The 16929-nt window shown below is 32.1% G+C and overlaps 1 long non-coding RNA gene across 1 annotated transcript; it reads right to left on the bottom strand.

The window, feature by feature from the left end:
* Positions 1-7176: 7176 nt before the first annotated feature.
* On the bottom strand, positions 7177-9312 carry LOC129616631 (uncharacterized). The gene is made up of 2 exons (XR_008697571.1): positions 7601-9312; positions 7177-7543 (listed from the first exon to the last, which is right to left on the bottom strand). It is a non-coding gene; the product is annotated as an uncharacterized LOC129616631 (long non-coding RNA).
* Between the last annotated feature and the right edge of the window lie 7617 nt (positions 9313-16929).

Consider the following 16929-nt stretch of genomic DNA (forward strand, 5'->3'; position numbering starts at 1 on the left):
AGTATAAAAAGACGGATGGTACTAATTATACATAGTTCAAACTTTTGAAAGAATAGAAGGTTTTAAAATTAATAACATTTAATAAGGGAAAAATTGTGTAGTAAATAAAATAAAACTATTTTGTGTAAAATAAGGCACTTGACGATTTAAATTAATTTTATAATACCAATTTTATTTATCGATAAAATTTGAAAAAAAAACGAACCCTGTATAAAATAAAAATTTAATGTTTTTTTAAATAAAATTTTGCGGTTGATAAATATAAGCATTTTTTATTGGCCACATTCCTTTACTTTTGGATCTAATTTTTTTATAACATTGACATATAAGGATGTTTTCATGACTCAATTACTGATTCTATAGAAAGTATATGGGATGGGCAAATTAATTAAACTTCAATTAGCGGATAAGTTTTTGATCGAGGAAATAGTCTCGAATTTTTTAGATGACACACGTGAAAGCAAGCCGAAAGGAAACGAGGAAGCCCCAAGTGTAGTAGAGAGCCTATATACGGCGCGAAGAATAGGCATAGACAAATATTTGCATTTAATAATTATATAAATTATATAAATTAATATTAATTGCATCATATACTGATAAAAATGCAGACAATGTAAAGTACCCATACCTGGATAATAGCGTCTTTAACGAAATAAAAACGTTTTACTAACATAAACATCCAATTATAGACAGAAGTCGAAATGAAAAACAAATTTCCAGAGACACCACCGGACGTAAAAGTACCCCCGAACCAATGGCTAGACAAACGATGAATGTTCCCAATATCTCAATAAATCTGTCAAAAATTACCTTACCAAAATTTGAGGGCGATCACAAGAAGTGGCCTTCATTGTATTATCTTTTTAAATCGTTGGTCCATAATAATGAGACGATTCCATCGGTCTAAAAGTTACAGTACCTCAAATTGCATATTTCCGGTGAACCAAAGCATTCATTTGGAGCTTGTCAAGTCATAGATAATAATCATGTTGCTGCATTCAACATGTTATGAAAGATATGACAACAAGCAAGTATTGGTTAATACTCAGCTCAAATTCCTACTCAACCAAAGATTTATAAAAGTAGGAGTCGGCTCCGGCAGTTAGAAAATTATTGGGCACTACTAATAAATCTGCAAATTGATGTGAAGGGCTGGAATCCTATAATGGTTTATCAGTGCAGAAGCTACCAGCCGAAACACATCAGTTTTACGAACGGAGAGTCAGCGCAGATTCGAATCGATTACCGACTTGGCGACAATTATAAAGTTTTCCTGAAACTAGATTTCGCGCATTAGAGGCTATATCAACGAGGCGATCTTCATTATTATACGGGAGACCAATACAAAACGATACTGGTAAATACAAGAATAATTATGCATTGCATGCTACTACAACTACGACAGCGAATGGCAACCCACTTTTCCCTATTTGTCGGGGCCCACGTAATTTGAAACAATACAAAAAATTTTTGAGATATAAACAAGTCAAAAGATTAGAAGTTCTTGAAAATAAGAAATTGTGTATCTCAATCCTGGACATATGATGACCACTTGCCCTAGTTAACAGAGTAGTTTTAAATGCCATCAACGACATCATACCATATTGCTTAGGGACAATGAAGGAACTGCGCACTACGTCTCACATGATCCATCACCTCCAACCATGGCAGGTGAAATTTCGACATCTAATCTATCCTATCTTAACTCTGGACATATATCATCAACGACATCACACCATATTGCATAGGGACGATGAAGAAATTGAGGATCGGGAGCTATCACGGCGACAGCAGCAGACCGCAGTCGCGTCACAGGTACGTGCGCATGATCCATCACCTCCAACCATGGCAGATGAAATTTCGACATCGAAACCAGCATTAGAACCCGGCAGCAACAGCCAGGTTTACACTTGGCACATCGGATGCACACACACGACTGGTTCTACTGGCCACTGTGTGCATTAAAATAGTATGTCCAGCAACGGGACGCTATCAAAGGGCGAGAGCTCTAATCGATCCTGGTTCACAGACTTCTTTCATCACCAAATCAGCTGCTCAGAATTTAAATTTACGAAAAAACAGGACCATAACAAATATACATGGTGTATCAGAAAGCAACATCGGCCAATCATTAGCAAAAGTGGCTGTCATCATACAAGATCTAGGGGATTCCAAGCAGGTGCGAAATTCGGCGTTGGCTCTCAAGAAACTGATCCTAGCTGATCCAGATTACTTTGCGATGACAAAAATAGATGTACCCGTCGTAGCAGACATTTTTGGCCAAATTTTGGAGGGACTAAGAAAGGATCCTATTGGCGCAACTATAGCTCAAAAACAATTTTTGGATGGATCATAACAGGCAATGTCGATCAACGAAGTGTCAACACGACATCAATAGAGACGTCTCACATCAAAACCGATTTAGATGATAGCATCAGAAGGTTCTGGAAATTAGAAAAAATACCGGAACAAACAATATTTACAGAGGCGGAATTATCGTGTGAAAAGCATTTTTCTGAAACATTTCGTAGACTTGAGGATGTACGCTATCAAGTTGAGCTACCTTTCATATCGAATGAGCGTCCAATATCACTCGGAAGCTCTACACACATTGCGATTGCCAGGCTTTTCGAAATGGAGAAACAATTTTCAAAACATGAGGTACTAAAAGACAACTACAGCAAGTGTATAGCTGAATATTTAGACATGGGCCATATGGAGCAAGTGAAGTTAATGGAATTAAAAAATCAAAAGAAATCAAATGATCAAACGATTTATTTGCCACATTACGTCGTCATAAAGGAAAGTAGCTCAACAACAAAACTACGAGTGGATGCATCACGGTCTACTTCGAATGGTTCATCATTAAATGACAAAACATTAAAAGGTCCGGTTATACAAGATGTTTTGTTCACTCTTCTATTGCGGTTTCGAAAATATAAAATTGCATTTGGAGAACTTCTCCAATTTAAAATTGCAATTGGAGAACTTCTTCGAGTGAACCAATTCAAGACTATAAATTAACTACAGTAACATACAGTTTTAATACAGTAACACGTGTTTTAATACAGGTAAACTATCCTCTTGCATCAAGAATAACATTGGATTCATTTTAGTTGGATGACCTGCTGTCAGGTGCGGATCCTATCGAAAAGACATTGGAGATGCAAATTGGATTAATTTTATGCGGATGACCTGCTGTTAAACGCGGATTCCATCGAAAAGGCATTGGAGATGCAAAAACAATTTCTGGATGGATGATGGCACCGGGCGGATCCTCATTCAGTGATCATCATATGCAGCTGAACTATTGGAAGCCCTTCTACAAGAACATCGAGAAATCAATTGGCCTTCAAAAATTGAAGAAACTGAAACCGTCAAAACATTAGGCGTACAATGGGATCCAGCAAACGATAAATGTTCATATTAAATTTCCCTATTGGAAAGTGATTCAAATAAATGGACCAAGCGAACAATATTGTCGGAGTTTTCAAAACTACTTCATCATCTCTGCTGGTTGGTACCTTGTATCATTATAGCTAAAATAATGATACGAAAATTATGGCTCTTGGGTTCAGGATGGGATGATGATCTACAGGAACACTCTTGTTCAACTAGAAGCCCTACGTATAGACGGGTGGTTCTACTATTCAACATCGGAAAACAAAATAAAAGTGCATGGATTTTGTGATGCGTCGATAAAAACGTCAATCAACGCAAAATTAAAGGTGGCTCCGATAAAGACAATATCTTTGGTGGCACTAGAGCTGAGCGGGGTAGCATTATTGGCGAAAATATGTGAAGCGAGTATTACAAATTCAAAATATATGGAGTGTACAAGCTTGGACAGATTAAGAGACCTGGTTGACTTGGCTACAGGCTCACTCAAGCAAATGGACAACGTTTGTGGCGAATCGGACTGGTGAAATACATCACATACTAGGCAAAAAACATATGGCGTCACGTACCTTCAAAGGAAAACTCAGCCGATTGTGCTTCACGGGGAATACAGCCACCGGATTTTATAAATTTCAAAATATGGTGGAGCGGCCCAGAATTGTTTAAGAAACCAGAGTCACACTGGCCGACTAAAATATTACTTCAACCTACAGACAGTGAGATACGGAAATCAACTCTATGTTACAACACGATCATTTACGTGGATATATGCGATATTCATCATTTACGAAGCTCATCAATGTAACGAGTTACATCAAAACATTCATCGTCAAAGTAACCAAAAGGAGTATAAATTGTAATACATTCATATGTGTCAGAATTTAACGCTAGCGTGGATCTAGAAGTGGATACAAATAGCGCAACACAAACAGTTTTTACAAGAAATATCACAATTACGAAAAAGGAAACTTATTCATACAAACAATCGTTTAACGAGGCTTAATCCTTTTTTGGATCAAAATGGAATATTGAGAATGGGTAGCAGATTGCGGCATACAGATTTGAATTTCGATGAAAAATTTTCGATTATATTTCCCATATAACGATTACTAGTATATTGTCGAGTTGTGTTCAACTTATGCTCAACGTACTAAATATAAAGTTTTGGATCAATAGTGCACGGTTGGCTGTAGTTCAAAAATATCCTATGGGAGATTTGCCTGCTTTTCGACCTAGACCCCCTCGGCCATTTAAACATACTAGCGTTGATTATTACGGACCATTTGAATTGAGAACCCGTAAAGGCTATAAAGTGTACATATCTATTTTTAAATGTCTTACAGTTAAAGCTAAACATATCGAGCTGGTTACGGACTTCAGCAGCGAGGGATTCATCGTAGCATACAGAAGATTCAGTAACAGACGCGGCAGGTGCGAAGTACTCTATTGCTATAATGGTACTAATTTTTCCGGCGCTAGCAAAGTGCTCTCAGCGCAAAATAAACAGATGTTATAACAATTAAAAACGGATTTAGCACAAGTATACGACCATGAAGGAGTAGTTTTCAAGTTCATACCATCTGGTTCGCTTCACTTTGGTGGATCATGGAAAGCTGGTGTTCGCTCTCCAAAGCAACATCTTAAAAAGATACTCGGAAATGAAAAGTTGACATAGAAGAGTTTTCAACGGTCCTAACTCAAGTTGAGGCTTGCCTAAACTCTAGACCTCTTTGTGAAATTAGCAGAAATCAAGATGAATCTACGGGCCTAACACCTGGGCATTTCCTGACTAGTGATGTAATTATAACAACCACCTGAACCTTCTTTGCTAGATTTAAATGAAAACAGATTGAACAGATGGAATCTGCTGCAAAAATTACATCAAACCTTTTGGACACGTTGAAGTAAAGAATACCTATGGCGATTACAGCAGCATCCAAAATGGACTAAAAGGACCGACAACATGAAAATTGGCGATTTGGTTATACTTAGGGATGAGAAGTTACCATCAAGCAGATGATTAATCGGTCGAATAATAGAAATCAATCCTGGTCGCGATGCACTTGTTCAAGTTGTGACATTAAAAACAAAAGATAACGTATTGAAACGTTCGATTGCAAAGATATGCTTCCTACCAGTAAATACGATAGAAAATTATAATGAAACTAAAACGCAATCAATCGAGAACGATTAATCACATTAAAAAAAAAAACGCGTAATGTATCTAATCGTACGTAGCTAGCACTACACTTAGTTCACAAAAAAAAATCGCGTAACCTAATCGAGTTACACCTAACGTCGCAATACCTAGTAATACCTAACTTGCGCTACTTAACATAATAAAAAAATAAGTAGAGGCACCTAATACAAACATTTCTAATCTATACTTAAAATTAACTTAAAATATAAAATTAGTAACACTTAAATTAATTGCAAGTTAACTTATTAGTAATAGATTTTTTTCTTTGGTAAGTCCACAGAAATCTTTATTCCCAAGACTCCGTAATACACAATTTACTAATACATACATATATAATATGACGTATTCAAAGTTTTTCATTACACTTCTTGTTAAGAAATATATTCTTATATTAGGTATTTTCGAATAAATTTGAAATATTCCTGGTAATTTGGGATGTTTGAAAAATAAAAAACGATTAAATGCAAAAAATATGCAGAAATTATTTTATTTCGTTTAAATATTAACAAAATTAAATTTCTTGTTCTTTCAAACTAGTTACTTAGTACAGGTAACAAATTGCATTATAATAAATTACAAGTAATAAAATATTTTTCAGTTAAAACTAAAATAGTAAATACACAACAAACTATTTTTTGAAAAAATTACAGAACATATTTACATAAAAAAATAAAATTTTTAACCCATTTTTCTTAAAACTAGTAAATTTTATGACAAAAATGTGTTCAACTAAATTCAGAAAATTTTTTAATTTTCTTTTATAAGAGGTTAAATTACATAGTTATTTAAATTGTTCAAATCTTAACATTACTAAGCAATTGATTAAATAATATTTGCCACAGGCAACAAAATAGAATTTAAAGTTCTTACAAATTAAAAATATTTCGGTGGTGTCGAATTTGTTTTTCCTAGTGCTTGTATACAATCATCCCTAATGACCTCGTTCTTTGGCAAAGTAAATGTAAACATATAGCTTTTACGTTCTCCTTTTCTCGTAGACTATTGCTTCTGCATCCTTCGATGCAACACCCTCGGGGCATTTATATGACACAACACCTATTTATATGAACATAATCAAATATATTATTATATTTTATTTAAATATGATTCTAATAGAAACTTTAACAAATACACCGAATCTTACTAATTTATTAAGTCATTTTTTCTTTTTAAATAAACTTTACTACTATTTTTTCAAATTCACCTTTGTTTTATTCTAAATATTATGAACAAAAGACAAAATTTAGTTAATATATATTATAAATCTTCATATTATTTAATAAAACAAAAAATTAATATAATTATTTACTAAATTTAAATTGAAATTAAATTTTAAACAGCAAATAAATTATTTTACCGCTTAGCGACACAGCTTCCCGTACGAAATTTATATATGGACTAAAGAAATGAATAGTCTTTTTTCTGAACAAAAAACCTTGGATACACACATACGCAAAAATATTAAGACGTCTTGTACATTGTAGGAGTTTATGCTAAGTCCCACTTCCTGAATTTCCGGAAAGGGAAATAAAGCGTTATAACTTCTTCGTTCTAACCCTTTGCTCTTTTCGTTACAGGTGAAGACCTAAAAGGACATGACTTTTGTGATGGGTGCAATTTGCATTTGGAACGTTTAATCGAAATTTTAAAATTTACCAATTAACATCAAAATTTGGCTTATTCGGTATCAATATCATTGCTCTCCAGCAACACACCTTTTATTCTCCAGTAACATATCTACACATCACTGTTTTTGTCATCTTTCAACATAGATGCCAAGGCCGGGAGAATGTTCCGTCATGAAGTCACACTGCTTTTTTTTTAAAAAGAAAACAACAAAAAAACCATAAAGAAACACCACGTAGTATAGGAGAACATTTTTTGTTACTTATCTAATTTCGTTATAGTCCAGTGTAATCCACTCAACGGCTTTTGCTTCTTCATCTAAAAATTGAATCTATTGGATTTGATATGCAATTTTATTTACAATAAAATAATTACATGAATTTGTAATATTTTCCAGTCATGCATCCATCAGTCCAGATAGGGTCTTCCAATGCCGATTTAGCACTTTTTGGTTGAACTTCATCTTTCATCGTTTTCTCCTTAGATTTCTGCCTTTTATTTTTTGGACTCCAGGTCCATTAAATTTCTAATTTTTCTAAAAATTATATTTTTATTTTATTAAACACTGATACTCACTTCAACAATATAAATGAAGCTAGAGGATAACAGTTCGCAGTGATTATTTCTGCACAAACATATATCAATGCTGCCAACTGTCACCTATGGTAGACAAGTTTATGTAGAGTTATAGTCAGCTATTGATAGAAATGTAATGGAGTAAGAACAAAAATAGAAGGTGAATGAAATGGAGAATTGAAGGGGAAAATAGCATAAAACAGAAACGAAGAAACGTAGAATTTTACAACAATTTGTATTGCGGTGTACATAAGAATGATACATTTCATTAGAGGTTCGGTGAACTACATCTGTTGTGTAACAACAATTATTCTGAATTATATATTTCTTATTATTATTTTCCCATTTATTTAAGTTATCAAAATTGCTAAAATTCTAATTTGTCAAAACTTAATATTAACGCACACGTACTGGCAAACATTATAGTTAGTTAATCTAAATATTTTCCCATACATAACTTTCTCCCAATATTTTAGTATTAGTCAAATTACATATATTTTGTTTGTTAATTTTACTTTAAGTAAATTAACGTACGTTAAGTTAACATGGAAAAATTATAAATTATATAAATGCATAAAATTGCTTACTAGTCTATTTCTGTGGGAAATAATTAATTTTAGGTAGTATAATTTTTGTATAAATAAGTCAGATTTTTTATAAATAAATTAATAAACTTCAAACCAAGCAGTTTTTCAAGAAGAAGTTTTTCAATTAAACTATCCAACAATATCATATGATCAACATAAAAGAAAAGAAGAAATACGTTAACAAACGAAAAGTGGGACTGGCCAGGAACAACTTCACCGTTGCACAACTGGTTATTCTGGAAATTACTACATATTTCGAAATATTAAACATAAAATAATTTTCTTGAGTTATATAATTTGAACATTTTATATATAACATTTATATAAATTTGAATTGTCAAGTTCTTGAAGAAAAAGAAGAAAAGAAAGCAAATATAACGTAGATATATAAAGATATGTGTAATTTGTAATTTTTCCAAAAAAGAAGTATATAATTTTTTTCTAAATTTACTTATTTTTCTAATATTTAAATACTAAAAAAACTTATTTTTCATTTAAAATTTTAAAAGTGTTTTTAAAACTTATTTTTAATTATTCGCAAACATTTTTTGGTTCTTCGAGCTGGATTGAAGGTTACGCGGAAAACTGTTAAAAAAAAGAAAAAGCAAAATAAAATTAGAAACCCTAAAGTGTTTTTTTTATGGCAAAACTGAAACTTAATATCCACAGAACGGTGTTGTGTAATAAATTGGTATTAAAATAGATCGTAGACAGAGGTGGTAATGCGATATTGAAAAAAAAGATAGTGTTAAAAGTTTGAAAAGAGGTGGTGCTTAATTTTAATGCGAAAAGAAAAAAATTATAGTGAGATTTTTGAAACATAATGTACTGAAAACATTCAAAAAGAAAGGGAACTATTATATTTAAATTTTGTAAAAGTAAAAGAACAGTGTAAAATTTTTTACACTGTTCCAATTTCCAATCCAATTTTTTTAAATATTTTTTCTTTTTGTTGAAATTTTTGGTTTACGATGTTTTATTATCTGTTTGTTCAACCATTCTTAAACGAGTTGGATTGCTTGTAAAATATATGGTTAATTTATGGACATTTTTCTTTGGATGAGTAAAATAATATTATTTATTTTTTGAAACGATAAATTATTTAAACAAAAAAAGGGAAATTTACTATTTACTTTGAGTGTTTGCAGGATATAAGCACTCAAAGTATAATAACTTATAGGATATAAGTTTTTATGAAACTTACGTATTATTAGTTTTTAACTTTGACAGTGTCTTGTGCGATTTTGAGTTAAGCGCGGCATTAATTATAATTGAAATTTTTAAAAAGAAGAATATCGAACATGACTTTGGCATAAATTACTGAATATATTACGTACATGTATTGTCTGTGGATACGATTTTTAACAATTTTTTAAGACCATTTATAAAATAAATTGAAAGTATTTTGCATAAAATAAGTGAATTACGATATAATTTAAATTCGTTTAATACTATGCAATACTGATTTTATTTTTCGATAAAATTATGAAAAACAAAAGGAAACACGAACTTTCTATTAAATAAAAATTTACTGAATTCTTAAATAAAATTTTACGGTTGATTAATAATAAGCGTTTTTTTATTGCCCATATTCATTTATTTTTGGCTTCCTTCTTTTTACATTGACATAAAAGGATTTTTTCGTGACACACTTGCTGTTTTTATAGAAAGTACATATGATGGACAAATTAAGCTTCAATAAGTGGATAAAAGTTTGATCGAGGAAATAATGTCACATTTTGGGTGACACGCGTGAAAGCAAGCCGAAGGGGTTTTAGAAGGAAGCACTAGGCGACATAGAAGGCCTATATGCGGGGCTGAAAAAGAGGCATATTTAAATATTGGTTACGTCATACACTGATAAAAATGCGGACAATATAAAGTACCCATACTTAAAAGTAGCGTCTTCAACGAAATTAAAACATAAACACCACATAATAGAAGCTGAAATGAAAACCAAATTTCCAGAAAGACTACCGGAGCTAAAGGTAGATCCAAATCAAAGTATAAACAAAAGAATGGATGCTCCCAATATTTCAATAAATTTATTACTTTAATAATTACCAACTTGACGACAATTAGAAAAATTTCTTGAAACTAAATTCCGCATATTGGACGCTATATCAACTAGGCGATCTTCAACACATTATAGACCTACACAAAACGATGCTTGTAAGTACAGAAATAGTCACGATTTCCGTGCTGCTATAACTGCAACAGCGAATAGTAACACACTTTACCCTATTTGTCTTGACTATATATTATTCCTATTTAAATGTCATCATACCATATTGCACAGGGACGATGAAGAGACTGGGGATCAAGGCCTATAACGGCGACAGCAGCAGAAAGCAGTCGCGTCACAGGTACGTGCGCATGGTCCATCACCTCCAACCATGGCAGATGAAATTTCGACATCGAAACCAGCATTAGAACCCGGCAGCAACAGCCAGGTTTACACTTGGCACATCGGACGCACACATACGACAGGTTGTACTGGCATCTGTGTGCATTAAAATAGTATGTCCAACGGGACTCTATCAGAAGGCGAGAGCTTTAATCGATCCTGGTTCACAGAGTTCTTTCATCACCGAATTAGCTGTTCAGAATTTAGATTTACGAAAAAACAGGACCATTACAAATATATATGGTATATCAAAAAGCAATATCGGCCAATCATTGGCAAAAGTGGATGTCATCATACAAGATCTAGGGGATTCCAAGCAGGTGCGAACTTCAGCTTTGGTTTTCAAGAAACTGACCAACTTGTTACCAGAACGTAATATTGCAACTAAAGAGTCGTCACACATAAATGGATTGATCCTGGCTAATCCAGGTTACATTGCGATGGCAAAAATAGATATACTAATTTTTGGAAGATTAAAGAAGGGCTCTCTTGGCGCAACAATTGCTCAGAAACCATTTTTGCATGGATCATAACAGGCAACATCGATCAACGCAGTGTCAACACGACATCAATAGAGACGTTTCACAACCAATCCGATTTAGATGAAAACACAGAAGGTTCTGGGAGTTAGGAGAAATACCTAATAGGAACAAATAATATTTACAGTGGAGGAACTATTATGTGAAAAGCATTTTTCGAAACCATTCTGTAGACTTAAGAATGGACGCTATCAGGTTGAGTTACCTTTCATATCGAAAGAGCGTCCAATATTACTCGGAAGTTCAAGACACAAAGCGATTGCCAGGCTTTTCGACATGGAGAAACAATTTTCAAAAAATGAGGTACTAAAAGAATACTACAAGTGTATAGCTGAATATTTAGACATGAATCAAATCACATGGAGCAAGATGCACAAAATATTACTTTAAGATACAAACAGCGAGATACGGAAAACTCAATGTCACAACATGAACATTAATGATAACGAATGCAGCGAGATTCACGGATTGGAAATGCGATATTTATCATTTATGAAGCTCATCAATGTAACGAGTTACATGAAAAGATTCATCGCCAAAGTAATCAAAAAGAATATAAATTTTAATACATTCATATCAGTGTGAGAATTCAGCGCTATCGTGGAAAATGAAATATTGAGAATGGGTAGCAGATTGCGGCATGCAGATTTGAATTTCGATGAAAAATTTCCAATTATATTGCCCGATAGAAGCACTTTCATGCGGCTACTTTTAGAGAAAATTCATCGCGAAACTTTACGTGGTGATGCTCGACTTAAGCTCAACGTAATAAATAGGAAGTTTTGGATCATTGGCGCACGTGGTCAAATTCGAGAGCAGATACATAAATACATCACGCGCCATCGACAACGGACTGCAGCTCGAAAACAAATTATAGGAGCCATGCCTGCTTTTCGACTAGAGTCACTCGGCCATTTACTCATACTGGCGTTGATTATTGCGGGCCATTTTAATTGAGAACCCATAAGGGCACAAATCCGAAGGCATATAAGGCGTACATATTTATTTTTATATGTCTTGCAGTTAGAGCTACACATATCGCGCTTGTCACGGACTTTAGCAGCGAGGGACTCATCGTAGCATACAGAAGATTCAGCAACAGACGCGGCAGGTGCGAGGTACTCTATTGGTATGGAGTCCTAATTTTGGTCGTAATTTTGCCGGCGCTAACAAAGTGTTCGCAGCGCAACATAAACAGATGTTACAACTATTAAAATCAGATTTAACACAAGTACACGACCATGAAGGAGTAGTTTTCAAGTTCATACCTCCTGGTTCGCTTCACTTTGGCTGGTTATGGGAAACTGGTGTCCGCTCTCTAAAGCAACATCTTAAAAAGATACTCGGAAATCTCTAAACTCTTACACCTGGGCATTTCCTGAATAGTGATTTAATTATAAAACCACCTGAACCTTTTTTGCTAAATTTAAATGAAAACAGATTGAACAGATGGAATCTATTGCATTTTTGCATAATTTTTTATGCATTGAACATATGGAATCTATAAAAACTTGTTCAAAAACTTTGGACATGTTGAAGTAAAGAATACCTATGCCGATTGCAGCAGCGTTCAAAATGGACTAAAAGGACCGGCAACATGAAAATTGGCGATTTGGTTTTACTTAGGGACGAGAAGTTGCAACCAAGCAGATAATTAATGGGTCAAATAATAGACATCCATCCTGGTCCGTAACATATCTACACATCACTGTTATTTTTGTCATCTTTCAACATAGATGCCAAGGCCGGGAGAATGTTCCGTCATGACATCACAATGCTTTTTTTTCTTAAAAAGAAAACAAGAAAAATACCATAAAGAAACACAACTTAATATAAGAAAACATTTTTTGCTACTTATATAATTTCGTTGTAATCCAGCGTAATCCATACAACGGCTTTTGTTTCTTCAACTAAAAATTGAATCTATTGGATTTGATATGTAATTTTATTTACAATACTTACATGAACTTGCAATATCTTCCAGTCATGCATCCACCAATCCAGATAGGCTCTTCTAGTGCCGGTCCAGCACTTTTTGGTTGAACTTCATCCTCCACCGTTTTTTCCTTAAATTTCTGCATTTTTTTTTGGACTTCAGGTCCATCAAATTTCTAATTTTTGTAAAAAATATTTTTTATTTTATTAAATGCTGATACTCACTTTTACAACATAAAACTAATGGGGAACTAATGGGGAACAGTAAACTAATGCAGCGATTATTTCTGCACAAACATTATATATCAATGTTGCCAGCCGTCAATTATAGTCATAGACAAGTTAATGTAGAGTAATAGTCAGCTATTGATCAAAATGTAATGGAGGTAGAGCATTTAAATAAGTAAATACAGGCTGGTCCGATCCAAGGTTTAGAGATCTCGCGAGTGAAAATGGTAAGTCTGACACTTATCATCGCTATACTGCTATGTAGCTCTATCAATTGAAAATCACCCATAAGATTTTTTTATGACACGTACAGTACCTTGAAATCAATATGACAGGTGCTAAATCAAAATGATATGGCGGACAGAGCCGTAAAGTTTTTATATGTATATTGTGATGTAAAATTCAAGATTATTTTAAATCAACTAAGGCTATTGCTGGGCCAGTCTATAGATTTTAAATTTTATATTATGCGAATTATACACATCAATTAATTATACCTATATTAAATTAATTGTTTATGTGAAGTGATATACATACATATGCATATATTCATGTCTTAATTTTGTTTAAATATGTATCTTGGAACATATTTGAATTTATTGCAATTCGCACTGAAGCCTTCTGGTCTTATATATAATACACATATTATAGACAGATTTATGTTTACATTTTATAAATTTTAATTGTATCGTATAAAGTGTATACAGATTTTGTATTTTCTCACAAATTGAATAAGTCTGCTACGCAGCAAAAGCCATTACATATTATTCATTCTTAACTTAATACATATTATTGTTATTATAATATTTGGAATTTTCTGAAAACTAAATAAAGTCGGCAAAGAAATATAATTCATGAGTGATTCATATGGAAACATATGAAATAAAGTTATACTCAAAGATGAGAACGGACTGAATCTTTTTTACTTTTTACCAATCACATGTATGCAATAAGGTAGGTGATGTGATGACACCAAATTTTGAGAAGCATAGTGTCGGCCTGTGTGCGCACGTGTATATCTCAAGTTCGGCTGAACCAATTTTGACGAAATTTTTCATGTGAATTTATTTTGGCTATATCACGGATTGATCATATTTTGGAATATATCAGACTTTCCGAACTGGACCTTTTTGCCAGCCAATTTTACAATTTTACCTATATAAAGATTTTAGACTTTAAATTTTTCACCATATTTACGGAAGGGATTGATGCAGTTTCTTGAAATTTGGTATTTGAGTTCCGGTTGTTACCAACACTAACTGTTAAGCTTTTCGGGGAATTCAGGTGGCGAAAAGTGAAATTCTATTAAGAGCCAAAATTAGACTTTTCTAAGTATGTTATTTAAAAGCTAGCTAACTTGCATTTCACAATCATCTGTAACATTTTCAGATTTTTTACGTACTTTTTCAGAAAATGTACAGACATTTTCTTTTTTACGTACTTTTAGTTTAGTTTAGTTCTTTATAAAATTTTAATTTATACACCAAATTATTGTTCTTATTATTTATACAGCAATCAATAGTTTTTTTTTGTCAGTAGAACACCACTATTATTTTGTTTTTACATTTTTTTAAATTATTCAACATTTTCTCTTTAACTTATTTTTTTTTCTTTTTTGTTTTAAAAAATGTTTAAATAAAATTTTAAACTATAGAATGGAAATTTTAAGTTTTCCATTTTTGCAACATGCAAATTTTCCAGGGCCAAAAAAAAGTTCGCAAACCTTCAAAAAAATATTTTTTTATATATTCTTCGAAAAGACTTAATTGAAACACAGATATTATTTCAAGAAAAAATTTAATTCGATTTGACTTTGTTAACTAAAAATCTTCAAATTTGCCGCATACGTTTTGTTTATTTCTCACGTTATAAATAACATCTAAACATCAAAACTTTTTAAATCACAACTTTTTTTAATTCAAAAATAAAATGTTTGTTATAACTTTAAATTTCTTTTAAAAAAATATATTTAAGTGTTAAAAAATTTTACGCTTAAAAAATCTTATTTTGTTAATCAAAACTAATGCCTTAACGGCAACTCAACAGTAATAGGAAAGAATTTTGTACTTTATTTAAGAACTTGAATATGAATAAAGCTCTTAAAAGTCACCGTGAGACCTTTAACCGACCCTTATTTCACCTTATTCCCACAATTGTACATAATGTAGCAATACTAAATTAAAACTTTTAACGTAAAATTTTACATAAAAAAATGTACTTACAAGTATTACAATACTCGAAAGTTTCCACACAAAAAGGTGTCAGTGATCATATTGTAAATAAAAAAAGTTAAAAAAAAATCGTCAAAACAGACTTTGGAATTTTGGATGAAAGATAAAAGATAAGTTGTTTCTTTTTTCATATTATTCTAAGTTTTAAGTGCTTAATTGATAAAAAATATAAAAATATAAAAGTTAACATCTGAAGTAAGTTAAGTGTAAAGTGATAAGTGAAAAAGTAAATTAGTTTTACATATGTATGTATGTGAAAGGTGTAAGTTCAGTTGCGCACAAAAATATTAGGAATCAAAGTATAGCTACTAACAAGTAGTTCGACTCTCCGTTTACATCACTTATATATAATAAGGAATATCTTGTTCATAATAAAAAAAGAAAAATGTGGCCAACTCAAATCCGCCATTTTAATGTTTAATTAAAATTTCTTGTAAGTATACACAATGTTACATATTATGTATAATATGTACATATAAAAATGTATTGCATAAAAGTGTAGCAATAATAGATGTTTATTAATTCTAGTTCATAATTTCATTGAATTATAGATAAAATGATGGATGATGAATGAATCACTAGCAGCGAATGTACAACGAAAGCTGTTTCAATTTTAGATAAGTGTTTCTATCTTTTATAGAAACACTTATCTAAGTGTTAATAGAAGTGTTTTCTTTGTTTTGTTTTTTTTTTTTTTCATTTTACGTGTTTTTGATTTTGAATTCGGAAGGACACTGAAAATTCGGAAGAACAATTTAAAATTCGGAAGGACACTGAGTACACAATAACCTTGGCATCTACCAGTTCTATTTATATTGTGGAAAGTGAATGTTAGTGAAAATAATTTTATTATAAAACAAAAAATTTTTTTTTTATAAAAAATATTTCATTGGAGTTGAAGTCCAAAAAATTACAACAATGGAAGAAGAAAACGGAATGGAGGATAAAGTGGAACTGGCACTGGAATAAAATATCTGGAATGGTAGATGGATGACTGGAAGATATGGCAAATTAATGTACCTATGTTATTGTAAAAAAAATTACATATTGAAATCAAATACATTTATTTTTAAGTGAATAAGCAAAGCTGCATAGCCGCACGCCGAGTAGATTTGAATTCAAATAAGTAGCAAATTTATTTTGTTTTTCTTATAAACTGCTGTTTCTTTGGTTTTTTTTTGTGTTTTTCTTGTTAGGCAAA

This window comes from Condylostylus longicornis, unplaced genomic scaffold (assembly GCF_029603195.1).
Source record: "Condylostylus longicornis isolate FDR11 unplaced genomic scaffold, ASM2960319v2 ptg000254l, whole genome shotgun sequence".
In the NCBI taxonomy this organism is placed as follows: domain Eukaryota; kingdom Metazoa; phylum Arthropoda; class Insecta; order Diptera; family Dolichopodidae; genus Condylostylus; species Condylostylus longicornis.